We start from the raw sequence: 22,326 nt of genomic DNA, 5'->3' as shown, positions 1-22,326 counted from the left end.
CCAGGCAAGGAGCTGCAGGGCTCCTTCAGACCAACAGCACACTCAGCGCTGGAAATGCATCTTCATTAACCCAGAGATGAACCAAGCACAGCCTGCAGGAAAAACAGAAGTGTCCTCTGGGCGCTGGAAAACTGCAAACGAGCACAGTCCTGCCTGTGATGGTGGGGGTCAGCTTCGCCCAGTGCAGTGCACTGAGTCACTAAAAACGGCTCTGTTTGACCTGGGGAACAAAATAATGTGTTTGACCCACCTGTAAACAATTTAGAAGGAAGTAAAAAAGCCTCAGTACTCTTTACAAAACTAGTTTACGGTTGGGTTAAGGTATAAGGGCAGCAGAGGAACTTGCTGGCTGTTGGAATGCCAGAAGCCTTCAAAAATTAATATATGACATGACATCACAGGGGTCCTGTTGGATTTTGTTCATGGCTAAATTTGGCCAACCTGACTATGGCTAAACCTGGGATTAGGATGTGTGTAGGGCATCAGAAGCAGAGGATATGGAGTGTGATTTTAGCATAATCCCTAAAGAGTTCCTTAATTAAGTGAGGGTGGCATCAGTGGAATCTAAGTGCAGGCATTTGGGGCAAATGGGGGTCACTCTACTATTTTTTTAATCTAGTATGATATCTATCAGGGGGTTTTAGAGAGAGGTAAGCAAGGCAAATATTCATATCGCATATTCCTCAAATGTTTTGAAATTCAGAATAAGTATAGATTTTATGGCCTGCACTTACTTTTCAGGAAATTCTGACTCATCCTTCTAAATTAAAACAAAACAAAAAAAAAGGAAGCATTTGGGATTTCTACTCCTTGCATAATCATTACTCATATATAAGTATAAAGTTAACTCCATAAATTAATAAATATATACATAAAATATCTATTTATATAGAGATAGTAATTTATATTCCCCCTAGTTACGATGGGCTTTGAGGTGAAAATAAAGACTTGAACATAAAAAGTCTTGTGCAGCATAATTTTGGAGAACTTTGACATTATGGGTTGTGAAATCTATGGACTGTAACTGATTAGGATTAGTGTTCTGACTCAGGAAAGGAATTACTGAAGTACACAATTTCTTGCAGTTGCTATAAGCACACACAGAAAGCACAGCAAAATGAGAACCATCCCTCCTGCCCTGAAACACAGGATGAACAAGATGACACTGGCCCAAGTGTTTTCAGAAAATCCAGCCTGAGCAGTGGAAGCTGCTTAGCACGGACACCAACAGCACAGGGTGGGAGTGGATTCAGACTCAGTGACACCCCAGTGGAGCTGGCAGCTGTGTAACTCCATGTCCTCTGCAGACCAAGCCAGGCACACTCTGATGCTCCTGAATAAATGGGTGCAAAACTAATCAGGAAAATTTCGGTAAGTGCAGGAATCTGATGCTTCACCTGCTCTTTTCAGTGGGGCTCACAAACACAAATGATGCTTCAGTGACTCTTCCCTCTTTGAAAGGAAATGGAGTGGTTAGAGATTAACTTTCATCTTCCCACCACATCTAGGTAGGAAACAGAAGGAGAATATTAAGATCTGTTCTCTCAATAATGATCCTCTGCTCTAAGAAGCCTTTTACTCCTTACAACTAAAAAATATGTGAAATGAGTGGAATTAGAACAAAATCAGCTCCTCTTCAGAATGCAAATATCCTTATGAGCTGAGAACTCAGAAACAGTATCGTGAATACAAATGTTTCATTTGAAATAGAAGGGACTTTTTATCAATACAGAAGAGAGGAATAAATCCCCAAATTGGGTCATGAAAGTGCACTTTGGACTTACCTTTATTCTTAATGGAGAAGCCCATTCCTGCAGTTTTTAAGGAACTCTGCTAAGGGAATGACTCCAAAGGAGCTCTGATACAAGGAAAACTTCACGCACCTCTATGATGTGGTGTGCTTTTCAGATAAGTATTTTTTTAAGTTACAGAAAATATTCTCTCCAGAGGCAGAAAAGAAGATAAATGGTTTACATTATTCAAAGCAAAAAAAAAAAAAAAATCATCCTGTTCAATATAAGATCTCTAAAAATACCTGCCTTACCAGCACAGCCTACCTCAGAGAATGGATCAAATTTCTAGCATTGATAATTTTGCAGAGGTAATATATTATCTCCTCCGTCAACTGCTTACCAACAGGAAAATAATCTGTGGGGAAAAGCAGCATGAAAATACCAGAAACTCAAGTGCTGAATACTCCAAGTAACAATCCTCAACAATTTTGTCAGTAGAAGGTGCCCAAGTAAAAAATCACTCTTCCTGTCCCAGCTCTTAGTGGGACTGGCAGGCTCAGACATCCTCTTGCCTCTGACTCTGTTGCCTATTGCATTCTCATATTTAATCTAGAAATGTGTTAAGAAAAGTCAGATATGCTTATGCTAATAATCTGTTCCTGAGTCCAGCAGGTATCCGCATTCTGCACTTAACACTGAGAGCTTGTGAAACTTGTGTTGGTTAAACACAGGCAGAGGAAAATGATGTGTTGTCTTTAAATGTTGTGATACTATTTAATATTATATTGTTTTCTATTAAGTGATTGTGAGGATTTCACTTGTAATGCATACCCCTGCTAAAAATAAGATTGCCTAGTTCACTCACAGTTCTCAACTTCCTATTAAAACAGGTCTTTATTAAAATTGTGTTAAATCTCCTTTCCGTTGGGAATTTTGGCATTTGTTTTCTTGTCAGATTCGAGTAACAAGTTGAAATGTAGCAATTTACAGCAAAATCAGATTTCAGAAATATTTTCTTTCAGGAGGATCAAACTGCTTTGTGTCCAGAGGGATTTTTCAATCTTCATTGCATAATAGCCAAAATAAAATGTTTGACACAAAAAGCTTCCAATGATTTCCCATAGCATTCTGATAAAACCTGATGCATTTTTGGGAAATGTTCCCATTTTGCCAAATCAGTAATATCAGATAGAAAAATGCATCAACCAGCAGCATTCAGCCACCTCTGAATTCAATTTTACTCATTCAATTGCTGTACTTGCTATTTTTTTCTCACTTTTTATTGACTGAACTTTGTTCATTGGATTTCAAAAGTGTTTTCCCAATAGTATCTTTAGAAAATACAAGAAAAGAGGTTCTCGGCTGGTGGAGGCTGGCAAAGGTCCAGCGAAGTCAAAGGGCCTCAGCTGAGGCACTGGCCCTTTGTGAGTGTTCACAGAGGCTTTTTATACACTGCAGCAATGCTGGGTTATGCAGAGAAGTCAGGAAACCTCACTGTGTCTCCAGCTTGCGAAGATTACAGATATTTTAGCAGCCACCAGTCATTTAAGGCTAATGGTACGGGGACAGTTTGGGATAAAGGAAAAGACTCAGTGGGCTTCAGATAACACTGATTGCTTTACTTGACCGTGCACTTTCCTCACTGCCCTGAGTGCAGCACTCAGTGTGCTTAGGAGAGCCAGAGGATGTATGCTCAGGAAGATAAGTACGTATCTGGAAACTACCCAAAGCACCTCCTGCTGCCTCTTGCTTTCATTTTCACTCAGGTTCTGAGCAGTTTGAAGAAGTAAACATGCAGCATAAAGCTGGAGGAAAAACATTCTGTGGCAAAAGCTGCCGGAGAGAACAGACTTTCTGCAAGGAAATTGGATATCCGAGAGAGGCCATCATCCTATCCATGGGGCTGTCTGAGTGTCTGATGAACACAGGAGGGACCCTGAGTGCAGCCTGGGGATCTGAAGTAATTCTCCTTCCTACCAAATTATCTCAGACATGCTGAGACCTTTCCATGTTGGATCTAGAGCAGAGGTTTGAACTGATGGCATTTTTGCATATATTTGCATTGCTCTTTGCTGTGGAAACTGGCCAGCAGTCTCAAGGGCTTTCATCACCGTGGCTTTTACCATAACCTTTTATTGCTTAATCTGCATGGAGTCTGTCATGGATGGCCATTGCCTATAGACAAAAATTTATTTGCCTCCATAGTATCCCAGACACATCCTGTGGGCTATGGAGAAACCAAAGTTCCTCAGGAACCCACCCTCATTCTCTCACCTTTCTGTACTCCCTAAATAGATGAAAATCAGTCCATCTATACCAGCACACTAAAGACGACATTACAGAAAAAAACATGGGATCTAATGTGGTAGCTGGTCCTGATCCACCCCAAAAAGTAACTGATATCAGTAAAGAAAACTGATTCAGAAAACTGATCTTCATCTAAAACATATTGCTCCTCCATGAGGCTGCTCCCTTGCATGAGAGTGGCCTTGGGTTAGGAATTCCCTAATAATGATGCTGCACTTTCCTGAGACTAAGGAAGGTTCATCCTACAGATGTGTCAGATCTGGCTTAGCCACATGAAAAGTTTTTAGTTCCAAGAGAACTGAAAAATATTTCAGAGTATGTTTTTGAATTTTTAAGTTCAGAGGTTAAAAATGTCCACCAGATAGTAGTATCTGAATTATATGAAAGCATAATCTATTTTATAATTTAATTTCACTGAAAGTGAAGTTAAAGTCCTATTGATGAGAGAAAGAAACAGAAAAATTTGGCACTGCATAAGAAATAGAGTATGGAAATCAGAAAAAAAGCACGAATAAAGCAGGCAAAAGACAGGGAACAATACCAAACCCAAGAAAAGAGCATTGCATTGTAATCCAGTTCTTAATACACAGTCATGCCTCAGTGCACAGATGGCCATGAGCATTAAAAGAATATAGGACTCAAAAGCACAGGACCATACTCTCCTATTCCCCCCCAAAAATAAAGGAAAAGAAAAAAAGACAAATCTTGTTTGAGACTACAGGAGATGAGGCTTTAGCTCTGCCAGAGCAGATACAAACACATCTGAGGGACTGGCATCAATGGGAAGATGAGAAATATTAGAAAAATTTCTCACAGAGTTTTTTGGAGTGGAGGAGATCATACTCCTGAATACCTCAAGCACAGGAAGTTATTCACTGGGAGAAACTGAGCTGCAGCTCACAGTACAGAGATTTGATCAGCAGCCCCTTGAAATCAATGTAAAAATCCGACTGTTGGCAAGAGTGCTCAGACCAGACTCCACTTCCCACAAGGCAGGAAGTGCCCCTCTATTCAGTTCAGCCTGTATGGAGAGACAGAGCTTAAAACAGGGCTCTGCAATAAAGAATTTAAGGAAAAGACTTGCAAAAATGCCATTCAGAAGGACTGTAAACATGGACAATTCACCATAAAGCTTTGTAACAGCTGCTCTGCCCAGGGATGACAAATGCTACCTCCTCCACTGAGAGATGCAGAGAGAGAAATCAAATATGTCAACTGTTCTTACTGTGCAATGTTGCCTTCCAATCTTTGAAAAATATCAGATATTAAGAGAAATATGTGGGGAGAATGTGAATAGGCATTCAGAAATAGAATTATCCAGAGAAAATGTTGAAGGTATGTTAATATATCCTGAGAGGTATGCTACCCTCACAGAGCAAGGAAAGGAGAAAGAAAAATTAAAGCTAATAGAAAACTTGTTCAGTGTTCCTATGACGTTGTAAAATAAAATATAACATGTAGGAAAGCGAATGTCAGAGTATGATATCTGATTGCTGCCAGACCTTGCACCCAAATGTAAAGTTTGCAGGTGCTCTAAAAACAACAGATACGAGAGATGCATTTAGAAATGCAGGAAAAGGGAGGGAAATAAAAGAAAAAAACACTTGAGCACATTTTGAAAAACGGTACAGGAGCCTGATGAATAAACCTCTTGTGTAAATGTCATTTAGTACAGGTCAACATGTTACCATCTTCCTTTCTTTTCCTCCATGTTAAATGAACTCATGTTTTTTTCACTCCATTCCCCATTGTTGAAAGGGAACACTGCAGAGCTAGACTGTAGCTGCACCTCATTTTTAGCCTCTAAGGAGGTGAATATTTCCTTCCTATTTCTCTCAGTTCACCTAGATATAAGAGGCATAGTCACATACAGCATCCAAATACCCACTTAAAAACCCCTCCATACGGTAACGCTGAAATGGTATTTTTGTACAAAAATATTATCTATATTATACATTTATATTTATATTTAAACATAAAATATATACTAGACTAAAACTTATTTCAATGCATAGATCTCTGTTGAGGTCATCCACATCTAGATGTTATTTGAATAATCATTTGATGTATAAGTAAAACTTTCTCAGTTACATATTCACGGGGATGATTTGGTTTTACATTTGCTTTTTTTAACATGAGATAATCACTCACGTGAGCCAGGATCTGTGCCTGTGCCTGTGCCTGATGCACAGGACCCTTCCCTCCTGTGGTGTCTGTGGAACTCATCCCTGGTGTAAGGATGTCAGTGGAGATACACCAGGGGCAGCCTTGATGTGCTGCTCTGTCACTCTGGTGAGGCTGTGCATTGCCAGGCATCTATTTGTGACATGTTGTTATAATTCCAGAACTCAGGGAATTCAACACAGTATTTTCAGACTCAGTCTGGCAAAACACAGAAGAAACAACACACTGTGTTTTCTGAAGTTCTCATGAAGCCATGGCAGCATTTGCCATCCACCCCTGTGCATTGGTTTTGTTGGGGCAAGGTGATAGAATCTGTGTTTAATTTTTTGGGACAAACGAGGGAACTGTTGTTTGCTTTTTGGTGGTTGTTGTTTTTGTTTTGTTGTTTTTTTGTTTTTTTGTTTTTTTAATTTGAGAATAAAGGCTCCAAGATGGAGCAGCAGATTGAATGGGTAATAAATAAAAACTTGCAAGTACATCTTCATAGTTGCAATTAAAATACCTGTAATAAGGGGCTGGTTTTCTGACACAGATCATGGTCACTAGCTGTTAATCTTTCTGCCCCCAAACTAAATCCTATATCCCCTGCCTAACTGAAGTTTCACTGTCTATCCAGTCAGACTCAGTAGCTGTTGGATTAAGAACATTCAATATGTTGAATTGTTCCAAATCTACCTGCAGATTTCCCATCTCCAGAAGAAGGAACTAAAGCTTCACATCAGAGAGAAGAAAAACGTTCCTTCAAGTCTCAAACCACTGCAGAAGAATAACTGAGGTAAACTCCAGCTTCTACCTGTGCAGGGTGGAAAGTGGCACAACCCTTGCTCATGTCTGATGGAGCTGTATAATGCATTTTGTGGTGTGCAAAGTTTAAAGCCCTTCAGACCATTTTGTATTTTATGATGCAGGTCTTTGCTGCACCAAAAAAAGCATCTGAGGTAATGCAAAGTAATTCCTTTCTTGTTAGGCTACAGCAGAACCTTTCCCTACTCACTCTCTGCTCTTCAGCACACAGCAATTTACTTTTAGTTTGCCATTAGGGTAAAATATTTTTTTCCTCAGAATGGAGCACAGGAAATTTTTCAAAGTGACACAGGATGATGCTATCAAAGAAAAAGCTTTGTCACATGTTCTGTAAAGGACAATTTCTTTTACAGCCTGAAATACCACTTGCCTCTTGTGAAAGTGTTGGCAAGTCCTGGACTCAAGATCTCTGAAATCAGCCTTTATCATTCTTAGGGGTTTTGATGTCAGCTAAAACCCAACCATGGAAATGGCAAATAATTAAAACCTCCCAGCTTTTGAGATTTGTTGCTATTGTTAATACTTTACTTTAGGGAAAAAAAATCTCATCAGTGCTTGGGAGCCAGTGGTCAAGAGCAACATACTTCAAAATGATTAATTTAGAAAAAAGACTTACAGCATATAAGTCAGCATTATTGCACAGGTGTGTTTAGCAGATCGAGATTTTACTGCTTTCCTGGCTGCAAACACTGAATCACATCCATTTATACCTTAAATGGCACCTATTCCAGAAAGGCAGCTCTCCCCACACTAAGAGCTGAAGATGAGCAGCATGTTTTTCTACTTCACTCACGTCAGCAGAAGCATCTTTGAGAAGAGTTATTAGTAAATTATTTGCTTTATTGGTGAGGAGAGAAGCCTGGGACTGGAAATTACTGGGAAGTTTCCCTCCTCCTCAGCTACAGCACACAATACCAGAAACTTCATACCCACTTAATATCTGTGAAAAAGCTTGATCATTTCATGACAATACTGCTGAAATAACTTCTACAAGCAGAGACAGTTATTACTGTTGCTTAGAATATTGTAAATATTAAGAAGCCAACCATTTAAATTAACGGAGTACTTGGTTTTCTGTTGCTGTTTATTTTACTGTATTCAAACAGCAAAATAACATTTCAAGGATCAGCACTTTATTATAAACTAATACCTTTCCTAGTAACTGAGGTTTTCCTGCTATTCCCAACCCAGCCCTCACACTGACAGAAAGGCTGAGTTAATTTCTCAGTGGAACAGCAGTGGGAGAGAGGGATAGGAGAAAGAGAAAGAAATCTGAGATAAGGCCGAATAAACCCCATTTTTCTTCTAATTTGGTAAAGGCAGATTGAGTGACATAGTATGAATTTTAACCAGATCTTGGTAGAGACATCTGATTATGAAAATTATTTCAGTAAGCAATGAAGAGAAGTCCAAGCCTGTTTTCAAAATAATTCACATGTGACAAAGCCAGCAATTGCTGATTTGTGCTGGGGGATATTTCTAAAGGTTTTGTTTTGCTGAAATCTTTATGGTATTTTATGGAAAAGCAGGAAGAGGAGAGGAAGCTGCAGCACTCCAGCAGTCACACACAGCCCGGGAGCCTCACCCCTGCTGTAACTCCCAGCATCACCAATGCCAGCAATTAAATTTAGTGAGATTTTTGCCCTCAACTTACAGGGTCAGACTTCAGCACTTACTAAAGGTGGACTTTCTCACACTTATTGAAAAAGGTCTCTTTCAGAAATTACCTGGACAAAATTAGTGACTTTCTTACAGCTTCTGATGACAATAATGAAAGGCTTTCAGAGACCTTTGCTTGTCTGGCAGAGTCTTTCTGAGTAACTAAATTAACACTGTTTGAGTTCTTTGCTAAATTGGGGCCCTTGGTAGAAGAGTGTTAGGATTTCTATTTTAGATTTTCTTTTCTAAATCTTAACTATTTCTCAAGATAAAAGCTTTCTTTCAGTAAGACACTTAAAATTATCAGTTAATAATTTTTTTTCCTGTTTCTGTCCAGAAATTTTTGCATTTTTATAATACTGTAACACTATATACCACTAATACTTTCATATTGACATAAAAGTGACATAAAAGTTGACTATACTATTTTGAAAATGTTTTTGCTATTAATTTATTGATCTTTATAAGTCATCTGAAGTAAAAGGGTAAAGGGTAAAATACTGTGTCCCAAGAAAATGCACTACCACTTGTTTTTTAAATTCAGCTGAAATAAAGTATCAGCAGTGCAATACATGTTAGACCATAACAAATATCCAAGACACTAAATCAATGATCATGACTTCAGAGTTTCCATGCATAAAGCACCTTCTGCAAAATGCAGATTCTAGTTTTCCTCTTCCACCTTATTCCCTTAAGGATATCTTTATGTATACTATTATAAATTACTTTTCTACTTCAGATTTTTAATTCCTCAAGATAGAAACCGGATCTTATTTTAGATCTAAAATACCACTCTTATTTACACTGCTAAATGGAAAGAGAGATAATATTTTGAGACTAGCATGATCTTTCAATCCTATCAGCTCAATTTCCTGCAATCTAAGCTAAAAACATGCACTTGCAAACTCTTGTCTGAACTGTTGCAGAAATGCTCTGCCAAATGCAGCATCTGCAGACCAAGATTTGCAGCCTTCTGTCAAGTTGCTGTGAGCTGTAGCACAGTTCCTGCAGCTCCCATGCAGCCTGTGGTGTGCAACATGCTATACCATGTTTGCTATACATATAGAAGACAGACAGATAGATAGATAGATAGATAGAAAGATAGATAGAAAGAAAGATAAAGATGGACAGGCTTTTTCCACTGACATATCTTAAAGCAGACTCAAGGCATGTTATGATGTGATGTAGTCTGAGATATTTCCTTCCCTCACACTATTGAACCTTTTCTAACCCCTACTCTCTCAGAAGGAAAAGAGACTCCCTTGGGTAAACACCATTTGCTCCTGACCTGGTAGCTGCCCTTATGTTTTATGGTACATAAAGATCACACAGATACCTACACCCATGTGCAAAATCACTCCTTACCTCTGCACTCCTACAAGATACCAAATGTACAGCAAAGCCCGTGGAGCAGCTGCAACAGGGCTTCTGGTGTGGGACCCACGGGCAGGAACAGCTCTCTTCTGTGCCTCATCACTCCTTGGCAGCCCTGGGATGAAACATCCCTGGGCCGATGACAGGTTGATGACAGGGTAGCCCAGCCAGGCTGAATATCTATTAGTTTTGTCAAAAGTTGCAGAGGATTCCTGTTGCAATGCACACAAGCTTCCCATCAGTCTGCCTTGGTAGCCCCTTGGCCTTACAATCTCATTTGCCCCTTTGTGCACGAGTTCGTAATGAATGCACATGCCACTCCCCATCACAGCACTCCTATTAACAGGTTGGAATCAGATCACACAAATGAAACACTCTGAGAGCTAAACTATTGTGATTTCAGTAGACTTTTTGCTGTAATAACAGCTTCAATCAACAATCAAGGTTTCCTTCTCAATTTTTGGTGCTTGCATTTTGTGGCAGTTTAATTCATTGTATACTAATTCCAGTTGTGCATTAATTGTATGTTTCTGCACAGTAATTAACTAATCACTATGTCACTCCCTCCCTATTATGAATTACCTCATTAATTCAAGACTGAAAGCTTGGTGCCTGCTGCCATTGCTATCAATTTTTTTTGTTCTTTCTGCTGCTTCTTGACTTATAATCAAATATGAAACTCATGTATTTTTAAATACTCTCTCTTCTGTTTCTTCCACTGAAAAATTCATTGTGCTATCAAGCTTTTTAAAATAATGTTTATTCATTATGCATTTCTTTGCTAGGCAATCAAGAGCTGTTACAATAAAGAGTGTGACTTGCTCTCTTTATGGCAGCGATTCTGCTGTATCAACATCTCCATTTTAATCCTAAGTTTACCAGAAATTAGAATTTAGATCTAAAATTTAGCTCCAAGGTTAAAGGCATCATCAGACATCTTTGCATGGGGGACAATTTCTTTATGATTACAATTAAATGACTGGACATTTTTAGGTTATACTTGGGGGCAAAAACTTCAACAAGGGCAGCAGAGCTGTGCACATGTGCCTGGAAGGTCAGAGCCTGGCCAGTGGAAGCAAGTGCTGGAAGATGCCCACAGCACAGATACCCAATTTTGATTAACAGGATACTTGAAGTGTTAAAACCAGTCACGCACAGCACTGAACCAAGTGCTTTGCTATTGCAGTCTGGCAGCTCCTGAGTGCAGGGCTAAGCACCAGTGCTTAGATTCAGAATTTGCTGAATCAAGGTCCTGCTCCTCTAAGAAATTGTCTTTAAAGCAACTTGTATTTCACACAGACTATTCAGAGAGTCCTTTTTATGCTGAAAGGCAAAAAGGGTCTTCCATATACTTTGTTTTTTTCCAATAAAACAATGAATTGAGATTCTAAAACGTGTCAACACATCTTATGAGGACTAGATGGGAAATCTAATTATTCTACATAGGCAATGTATGTACATGCATGCTCCTAATCCAAACCCACTGCAAAGTCAGCTGACATAACTGTAGTAACTGATTTTTAATTAAGAATTGAAGTACCACTTCTCAAACAGAAGTCAAGAGGCTTGTTTCTCTGTTAAGTTGCTGCAGCACAACATAATTCAAAGGGAGAATGTTTAGTTGTAACATCTAAAAGGTCAGAGAAACTTTTTCTAAAGGAAAAGGCATTGCTCTTGAATAGGAGCTGTGAAAATCATCCTGAAGTCCAGGAAATGTGTTAAGGAATGTAGAGAACCTTTGAGCAAGACAGATTTGGTGCCCAAAGTATTTTCCCTTAAAAAAAAAAATAATCATGAAACTAACAACCAGTGACTAAAAATCTAAAAGTATATCTGGAAATTTTGGAGTGATTTTATTACTGCCTCTCACAGAAAGGAAAAGAGGCCCCTCTGCAGAGAGGCTGCTGCTAATGAATGGCCTGGATCCAGGGCTGCTAAACACACACAGCAACTTCTGGTCCACCACGTCACTGCACATCAACATTTTTCCAAATACATATTTGTACAATGGACCATAATGGTCTGTTTGCTTTGTAACAGTCTATTTGGCCACCCCTAAATGGGTGGTTTGGGTGTGCAGTGCAAGGAGATATTACTGCTATTGCTATTTCTGCATCTGTTCCTGTCCCAGCTACTATCATTTCTCTCATTTCTGCCTCAGATGCTGCTGCTCCTGCTATTACAGCCATCAGCCTCTTTTTCCACGTGCCTGCAAATCTGCCTTTTTATGAATGCCAAATGTTTTCTGCTGGTCACTTTGAATATTTACATTTCGCCCTCTCTGTTTTACTGGTTTTGCCACTTATCTGAACTCATTCTTTTCCCAGCGGGAAGTCTTCACCTGTATTAAAACCAGGTATAATTTTGTTCAGATTAAGAACTGGCCTGCAACATAAACCTCTTAAACTTCAACTGAACCTGCAGCTGTGGTTCAAAAAGGCAATTTTTTTTTCCTTAAAAATATTGTTTCCCACTGCACAGCTAAATCTCTTTAAGCAGGAGGCAGAGAACGGGGAAATGCAGATACGTGCATAGCTATAGATCCATGTGAAGCAAAGGATGACGAGGCTCTGGAAGTTGAAAAGAAACCTGGCATGTGAGTTGCAATAAATTCATTGAGTCCATACAGGCTCCTCATTATCCTACTCTGGTCAGGGTGGATTCTGGACACCCGTAGTGGTGCTCATGCTGAAGGCAGTAACTGCCTTCTCTTGGTGGCACTAAATGAGAGGTCTCAAAGACAGAACTATAAATATCCATCATCCTCCCTTTTTCACAGGGAGAATTAAATTGTTAACAAGGGTGACATGTAGCTGATTGTGCAGGACAGCTGATTAACGTTGTGCCAGAATAAATAAGGCAGCTTGCAGCTCTCCAAACTATCATAGCAGGTTCCCTTCAGGTTTAGTTGACATCTCTCAATCACTTATAACTATTTCATTTGGGAGAGGCAGGGGAAAGGGAATGTCTTTAACCATGACCACAGAGACTGCATGAAGGAGTATGTAGAGCAGAAAAGATGTCATGCCATCAATTTGCAGCACATCTCGCTTCACCCTGATTTCTTCACACAGAAAAGCCTTTATACTTCATTTTTAAAGGGAAACTGAGACATTGCAGAAAAAAGTCACTTTGAAACAGGGATAGTTGCCTGCATCTCCATGCACCAGCCTAATCTGTGCCCTGCAGTCAAAGTAAGAATCCAAACTGCCAGAGTTATAACAAAGCAGACTTGCAAGCATTTCCATGACTCACGTCCCAGTTTCCCAGACTTCTACATACCCAAGGATAAGCTTTCAAGATCACCATTCCCCCTGAACACAGTCTGCCCAAAATGATCTGTATCAAATTAGTTTAAAAGAAGTACTAACACTTGTCTGCTGAACTGCCAGGAATGGCAGAAGCACAGTCTGGGTGAATTGTTCAGCATGTGGTGCTCACCTGTAAGTTTTGGAAAGTAGACTCTCTGTTCTTTTTTTTTTTTTTGTGTTTACACCTGGGTCATCTGCATAACTGCTTCTTTTTAAAATATCAGGTTTATAATTAGGCTGGTGTTAGGAAGAAAGCTGGCTGTATAAAGTTTAAAAGTTTACCAAAAAGCCATAAAGTTTACTGCCCTTTAAGGCTCAGAACAAAACTCTAATGTTCACCAAACTGCTTCAAAGAAAACTGATCACATATCTACATACTGTAACTACAGATTAGCCAAGACTTATTTGATGAAAAAGTAAAACTGGGAAAGATGCTACTGGGTTTGCAGGAACTTTCACCTTTGTATGTTTGCCTCAAGGCAAGTTGTTTAAAGCAATTTGTTGTTCTTATTGGAATAAGAAGATATCTCACCATATGATGTCTCAGCAAACCTGGGTTATCATGATTTCAAGAAGTAATAGTGTTGTTAAAACTGATTGTTACACATGATTAAATTAGAGTTCCTACATCAGACATCTCAGAGCAAACTTAAGGGCAAAACTTGATAGGTTATTAGAAAAACTCAGAGTTTGAATTTAGTTTGGGAAAAAAAAGTTACAATTACTAGTTTGGGATCCAGGTCCTATTTCACTTTAGCTGCAGGCTTTATAAATAAAGATATTTTTAAAAAACCAAACATCACTTTCCTTAATTTGAATCTTTCTCAACATATATGTAAGACTCGATGCACAGAAGAAGCCTTCTGTTTTTAGATTGGATCCATATCTATCCTAAGTAATCCACCATTTACATCAATCTTGCTAAACTGCTTGCTTGTTTCTCTGCAAGTAGCTTTTTAAATTAACTGACAACAAAGTAATTGTTTCTATTGACACTGTGTGTCTTTGCACAGGGAAGGGGAACAGACATTATTTGTTTATTGAAAAAACACTGATGGCATTTTTCTCAGCATAACTGAGTTTGAAATTCTGCTCCTATATGTCTGCTCCAAAGATTTTCTGAAGCAAACCTTGACTGAACAAGAAAGGGGCAGGAAAAATGGGCAGATAATACCAATGAACTGAATCTCTGCTTGTTCTAGTGAATCTTCACTTTGTGTCTCATACTAAAAGTTGTAGCAGCAACAAAGGCTCTGGCAGTTCAACAGAAAAGAACTGGCAGTGGGGGAATGACAAATAAGTGCATGAACATATTATGAGCAGGTCAGTGCTCAGTGAAAGGCTGAGCAGGTCAGAGCCAGTGAAAGACTTCCATGTCACAGCAAGGCCACAAGCCCAGCTCCTGCCTGCACCATTTTCCATGCTCTCCCTTTCCTGCTTACATTGGGATTTTGAAGGAAAATCTCTCACAGGAAACTTTGGCTGACCACCAAGTTGTGTTTCTGTGAAAGGAACGATATTCTTCTGCACCCAGACCATGGCAGGTTACAAACAGGCTGGGAGTTGGGCGTGGACAACCGGATTTGAATCCTTCAGCACATAGATCTTATTTATCCATTTCTCCAAGAAAACTCCACAAAAAGAAAAAACAGCCTATAGGGAAAACAAAAATCTCAACAGATATAGTTACAGTGGATACAAATGAAATATCATCTGTTTGGCCTAGAGTCAGTGGGACAATATCTCCCCAAACAGAGCAGGAATGACAAATGCCTTAAAGAATAAAGTGTCAGAGAAATAAATCACTGAATTTTGTGCTCCTCTCCTATCCAGGACACCACTGATGGTGTTTGCTGCATTCCTGCTGTGTCCACTTCACAACAGGCATCAGTTCTTTGGTGTCTTGAATAATAACCCATTATCAGAGATAGATGACATTTTAAACAGAATTAAGACTACTCACAGCAAGCCAGACGTACATATAAGACAACCATAAGACCTGCAGATCTCAGAATACAAGCAGAATATGGTTTAGAGAGCCTCTGACTATTAGCTGAACCACAGTACTAAAGAAAAAAGCACTTAAAATAAAAGTTTCAGTCCTATTGCTGTCCCAATTTCCCCTTTTCTTTTATTCCTACTATACTGGAGATGTGGGCTTTTGCTTTGCTAGAGGACATACACGCTGTTAAGTCTGATTGCTTTTTCTGCTAACAGACTTCCCAGAAAAAAAATCAAATTCCAAAATAATTTTGGCAAATCATAGCAAGATGCAGAGAGCCAGGTAGATGTATTCTGTTTGCTTTTGGACATTAGATTATCAATCAAAAGAAAAAATTGTCTTGAGTTAGAAAGGATCAATCAGGAAGCATAATATAGGAAGTACAAGGACTGAGATAAACCCTAAAGATTCTCCTTCTAGAGCTTGTCTTCACTGAGTTGCTCCTTCCCATAATCACAGGTTTGAGTCAGCCTAATCCAGGCAGGCAAACACAGCTCTGACCACAGGGTGATGGTGTCTGCAGCACAGTACAGCTGCCTGATGATGAATTGCATAAACTCACAGCTGCAGCCTGGGGTTTCACCTCATCAGGTGCCCCAGCCCTGGGCACAGTCTAATTAACTTGATATTGCTGATCCTAGCTAGGCTGGTTCCTACTGCCACCTTACTATAAAGTATAGGCTGATTTCTTCCCTAGTCTTGATCGTTTCATGATGTTATTTTTGAAAGCATTTAATCTAGGGCAGGATTTTGCTAGTGGATGGGAGTAAGATAAAGAAGCAAATTCAGATTCTGGCTCATTGAAAGGACATAACCTTTGGGTTAAATTCTATTTTGATAACCTCTGATGCTAAATCAATATGAAATCACTATAAAGCACTATAAACTTGCAGTGTGATTTCAAGGAACACAGTAACACCACAATATTATTAGGTGCTAACATTACAGATTCTTTTTTAACCTCAATTCCGAGGTCAGTCGATAGAGCTTTGAGGTTGGATAGAAAGAACAGACAGACTTTTCTTGCTATAATCTAAATCCCACCACAGATCATTTGTTCCCACAGTCAAAGTGGCTGAAGGATCTGCACTGCAGTTTACCAGCATTATTCAGAATGCAAAGTGACTTTCACCCAGTTCTCTCTTGCTTACAAAGGTCAGTTTTGTAAAACTTGTCATCTTGATTGATATTCTAATCTAACCCTTTTATAAATTGTTTAGTTGATAGTTGTAGCCTTTTGCAGTGGCTGTTTTTCTCCAGATTATTGAGAAAACTGAAGTGTGCAACAAGTGCTAAAGACGCTGCCAGTGGCAACATGCCAGTTCTTGCAGCTCCTCTTGAGCATGAGTGAATCTTTACCAACACCAGCACAGAAGGTTGTGGCAAAATGGTTCCTTCCAGTTAGAAAAGTCAGAGTCATCTAAGCCAAGTCCTTACAAGACCATAAATTTTGATCGTCTCGCATAGACATATTTTCATGTCTGAGATAAAACTTTTGGTCAGAATGAGACCTCAGGACACCCAAAAATTCCCTGTGTTTACTAAGATAAGAGGTACCTGAGATGAAACACGGCCCTCACCCCATCTTTTGTGTGTTCAGCACGGACACTTGAAACGGTCTATTCTTTGTCTTAGCAAGTTCCCAGAACAGACAAAAATGAATAGTGAGAAAAAAACCTTCTCATTTCTTTTTGTCATGAAAAAAGATTTTTTTTTTTTTTGAGTCTTGACAAAGCCACACATTCCCAAATGCCAATTAATGTTGAAAACATTCTGCATTCAGAAAAGCTCTATTTCAGTAGGCTGAGAAGGTCAGGAAGAAAACATTTATTACAGCTTTACTGCAGTGTGAAATTCTAGGAAGATATCAAGATTTACCTTGGAAAGGCTAATTTACGATCTCAATAGATAATGCAAAAATTATTATTATACAAAATTTTGACATTCTTTATAATGCTTATTGCAGGATTTGAACAAAGGAATCTTTCATGCATCCAAAATAAGTCTCAAACTTCTGGACAAGATGTGGTTAGATAAAATTTTAATAAATATAAAAATGCTAGAAGTCTCAACATAGTGCCTGTGTTTTAGAGGAAGATTTCTTTTGAAACCTGTTCTTTCCTACTTTCACTCCTAGATTATGTCTGCTAGGTCTGTATAAGAAAATACGTGATGAAAAGTAGCAAAGATTCAGAAGACACTCCAGCTAAGTTGGAAAGTAAATGTCATAAGACAAAGAGGCAAAAATCAATACATTTCAGATTTAAAGCTACATATTCTCTTAACATGACATTAATTCAAAAATTGACTGCCATTCAACTGAAAAGAAAGTCTCTCTTTTCTCTATAATCCTCGTAAGGTTTGTTCTATTAATACATTGTACCTTTTTTTCTGAGTGCTGCCTCAATGCAAAGCTTCAAACTTGCTTTGTTTAAGTGCTCTCCTGAAGTTCTTTATTTCACTTTGTTGCCTTTGGAAAACTGGATGAACTGTGCTGAAAAAGCCAGAAAATTACTCTGGACTTACCTTCTAGCTGCAGATGTTCCCTAATACTTCCCAAACAAGGAAAATAACAAGGGAAGCTTAATTTCACCCATGACTACTTACCAGCAATTTTCTGGTGCAATCCAGATACATTTTTTTTACATTTTTGGGAATAACAGAGGAAGTGTGTAGTATTAGTAGGGCTTATAAATTTCACAGTTTCACTCCAGAGGGGTCCTCTGGGTTTCCCTTTGAGAAGAATGACCACCAAGAACCAAACAGAATCCCTTGAAGATTAATATCACTAATTATTTGTCATTCTCTTTTCCTTTGTAAAATTCAGGATGTTAAAAGCAAACTAGGCTACGTGCCTCCAGATCCCACTCTGAGTTTCTTAATCTTGGGCACACATAGGATATGTTTTGTCTTTGTTTAAATGTATAGTTGATTACTCCTCTTACTGCAACCTACAGACCATGGGCTGTGACTGCTGTAAGGCAAAAGGTGCTACCCAAAGAATATCTGTACTAACTGCACATTGGGATAATTCAATGCATTTTATCACTGTTTGCTTCAGTATAGCTAGTTCTCATCAAGACACAAATCTACTGAGTCACAGCAATTAGAAAGAAGAAAGTTTGTGATTTGAGCACACACTGATTGGGTGCTCTAATGTTTATTTGGGATTGCACTGAGGTCATTCACCTCAGTGCCCTCAAGTGCCATTTAGAGGGGTAACCCCACAATACTGCTGGGCTGTCTTGCATCCCCACTATGACACAGGTCTATGAAATCTTTTCCTGGCTTATGTGCCTTTCCATGGAATAATTTCCTATCCTAATCACAGAAAAATATTATCTTTATAAATAGGGACAACACAGTATGACTACACTACATGATGGCTGTGCAACCAAGAGCAGTTTTTTAGCCCCCTACCACACTTTCAGACAGAACTGCTGGTTCATAAAATCCCAGCCAATGTGTCCCTAAGCATGCTGTCTAGATGCTCTATATTTAAACTGAAAAATCAGTATCTATTGTTATCATTAAATTGTGTCCCTCTGGAGTCAATACCTCGCCTTTATCAAGTAGAAAAGCAGAAAAACATATAATCAAGGCAAGAGGCTGAAGAGGTGGATGCTTAACTGTGTTACAAACTTTCTTTAATTAAAGTCTCTCTTAACCTGCTCTTAATCAAAGCAAATGGCAAGTGGCATGCTCAGCAGGTGGATACAGCTGTGCATAACAACCATGCAGGTGTTTAATTTTATATTTGGCAGGTACAGCAAACAGCATTCAAACATTTGAGGATGAGGGGGTGGTTAGTGAGGGAGGGTTTCCAAGACACATGCCACTGAAAAAGGGAGATTATTCTGCCACTATTAAGTTCTCAATCAACTTCACTACTTTTGTGTTAAGTCCCAGTTTGAATTACAGGGGCAGATGTATAATCTATGAGGCTTTCCAGAGTAATCCCTCTTTCTTGCCCCTCCACCCCCGTATTTTTTTAAAGGCTAACTGTACTGAACTGCAGATTTCTGTCTTCTCATATACCCAAAGAAGTTCTCACTTTTTTTCTCCTATTCCCAATACAAAGACACTGAATGAATCAGAAGAGACAGAAACAAACCCATCCTATGTAGAAATTTATCACTGACAGAGCCAGGAGCTCCAGAAACATGTGAAGAAGGCAGTGAGAGAGGTTGCATGAAGAGAAAAGAAACCCAAACCCAGAACTTACCAGACAAAGTGCAAATCCAAAAAAGCAATCACTGAGATTGTCACAAAATAAAAAGAGTATTCATTTTAACTACAATTCTGCCAGAAATGTAATTAGAATGAAAAACAGTAATTCAAAACAAAGCCAAAGAAGGCTTAATTTTGCATTTCACAAACATCTGTTATCCCCTACACCCCTAGTAATTCACAGTATCATTTACCTGCAAGAACAAAATTAAATAAGCCCAGGCAAATGAAACACAGGGAAAATGGTAAGTATTTGGCATTTTCCATATAAAATACACCAAAGGAAGGAATTTTGGCAGAGCAAAGGATCAGCGCAGAAACACAGCTTGAAAGGGAAGGTTACTGAAAGGCAAAAATACCAGTACAATCATCTGCATCAATAGGCATTATCCAGACATTCATTACAGCTACAGACAAGGAAGGAGGCAGAAGGTGGATGAGGCAGAATATGCAATTTCAAAGCATGGAGTCAGTGTTGATGTTAAAGTGATTCAGAGACTGCCAAGATTATTTTTCCACTCATTTTCATGTACTACAGTAGATTAGCAAAAAATAGATTACACACTTCCATAATATGCCTTCCCCTCATATTCCCCTGATACACTATATTCTTTCAAATTAGAATAGAAGTATCCAGCAGATTCCCTCTGTGTTTTTCCATGCACAGAAAGCAGTTCAAATACCCTTGTTTAACAATCTGAATATAAAGAGGAAAGGAGCTATTTAAGGATTTCTTCCATCAGTATTTCCCAGATTACTGAAAATACCTTTTGGTCCTCTGTTTGCATCTGCTAGCAAACTCTGAGAGAGCTGGTAGAATAATATGAACTCTAAAACTTTTTCAGCTCCTTTCCAGTTCCTTTGGCATTCCTCTGTAGTCCTCAAGAAGTGGAATGTCACCCCACAGCTGGAGAAACAGTGACTTGGGTAACTATCATAACCAAAGCACATGGGATTTTAACACCAAAATTACTGAATAAGGTTCCTTGTACTGAGCTTTGTAAGCATATGGACCCTTTCTTGCAATAAAAAAAATATTTGTTTTGCTTTCAGTCAGATTAATTGCCAGTGTAACCCTGTAAGCACTTCTGCCACTGTTGAGAGATACATCTGTAATTTTAAAACACAAGGTTCTGAACAAAAGAGTTTAGAAGACTAAAACCAAGGCACCCAATAGACTAAAATATTGCCCATATATTCTTATGGTAGCACTATACCTGCTACTAGGAAAAGCATCTTTCTACAGAATAACATTGTACAGCAATTTCTAATTTAATTTACCTTCACCTTAAACACCCACCCTACACATCTGCACTTTTACCTTGATATGACTGAAACTGAAGAGTCCAGGATTTGAAACACATTCTAACAATGTTCCTTTTTTCCCATAATAGCCAGATTTCAAACAAATAAAAACAAGTGACAATCTTTTCCAAGAGAATACTGATCAAATTAGCTATTATCAGCTAGTTTGTTACATAGACCACAAGAATCTATAAAACTACCACCAAATAGTGGGTTCTTCAACTATCAGTGATGCAAACTAAGGTACCCTAAGGTTTCAAAGTATCTAATTTGTCTGAAAAGGATCTTGCTGCTGTGTCTCCTGAGGGAAGGATCACATCGAGGCACATTTGAAGGGCTCTGCTGCAGAACTGCTCCATACCCAGGGGCACAGAATTCCTCCAGGAGCTGAGAGGAGCCACACTGGGATACCACTGGCATCTCCCACCAGAATAAGTTATCATTGCCATGTAGCATAGCAGGTGAGGAATATGTTTGCATAAATAAATCTACTTAACTTTTCCTGACTGAAGTAAAACTGTGCATGTCTATACACAGAACAGTTTATATCTGTCTGATGAAGCAAATTGTTCTCTCATCTGAAGCCAATCCAATCCAAGACATATAACGTTATATTTCAAATACTGAATTTTCAACATTAAATATCACAATTAACTGCAATGATTAGAAATGTTGGCAACTTTTTCTAAGTATTTTTTAGTGTAAGATCTGCCTGGATCGTTTTGAAATGCAAGTTTTTAATAGCAAACATGTTAAACATGTAAAAGTCGTTGAGAAAGGGGAAAATTAAAATAATAGAGTGACTGTCTTTACCTATAGTCCATAGAATAAATTCAGTCCAAAGGACTATTACACTCAAAACACATACATGTGAGACAAAGCTATAATTCGTCACACATTCCTTAAAAACATAAACTTTATTTAGTCAGCATTTTGATTTCCAAAATTTTTCCTCTTCTGTTTTTGCAATCATAACATGATTTTGTTAAATATTTAAGGGCTTCTCTCTCAGCAATAAGCAAATTTTCTATTTGTATAGCAGATGAAGTTATACCTTGGAGAATTACAAATATAAACAGACTAAGTATTCAGGTCAAAATAAAAATAAAGTTAGTCTAACAAATTTGCAGGAAATAGCATAATTTATATTTACCTAATTCACACAGAATTAAAGTGGGAGAAGCTGTGTATCCAAAACTAACTTTTATGATAACCTATAAATAACCTTTTATGATAACTTCCATAAATAGTTGTTATAGTTATAACATATCTAACCAGCTAAACTATACTAGCCATATTTGCATTTCAGAGTGGTTATTTTTGCAGCTAGCATATTAATTTCCTTAAAATTAATAATTTATTATGGTTATTTTTCATTTCTCCCTTGTGTGTATTTTCAAGAAAATGGTGTCCTAAG

General features: G+C 38.5%; 1 protein-coding gene and 1 long non-coding RNA gene across 13 annotated transcripts in view; one reads left to right on the top strand and one right to left on the bottom strand.

Annotated features, from left to right (window-relative positions):
* The window catches only part of VSTM2B (V-set and transmembrane domain containing 2B), a 362,287-nt gene that overhangs the window by 76,689 nt on the left and 263,272 nt on the right, over positions 1 to 22,326 (bottom strand). The gene's annotated exons all lie outside the window — the stretch shown is intronic.
* LOC127479237 (uncharacterized) lies at positions 6,073 to 8,126 on the top strand. The gene is made up of 3 exons (XR_007907513.1): positions 6,073 to 6,526; positions 6,906 to 6,999; positions 7,382 to 8,126. It is a non-coding gene; the product is annotated as an uncharacterized LOC127479237 (long non-coding RNA).

This window comes from Manacus candei, unplaced genomic scaffold (genome assembly GCF_025592945.1).
Source record: "Manacus candei isolate 608988 ecotype Guabito, Panama unplaced genomic scaffold, ASM2559294v1 h1tg000065l, whole genome shotgun sequence".
NCBI classification, from domain to species: Eukaryota; Metazoa; Chordata; class Aves; order Passeriformes; family Pipridae; genus Manacus; species Manacus candei.
Note: the sequence above shows the minus strand (reverse complement) of the source record. Positions and strands in the feature narration are given on the sequence as shown.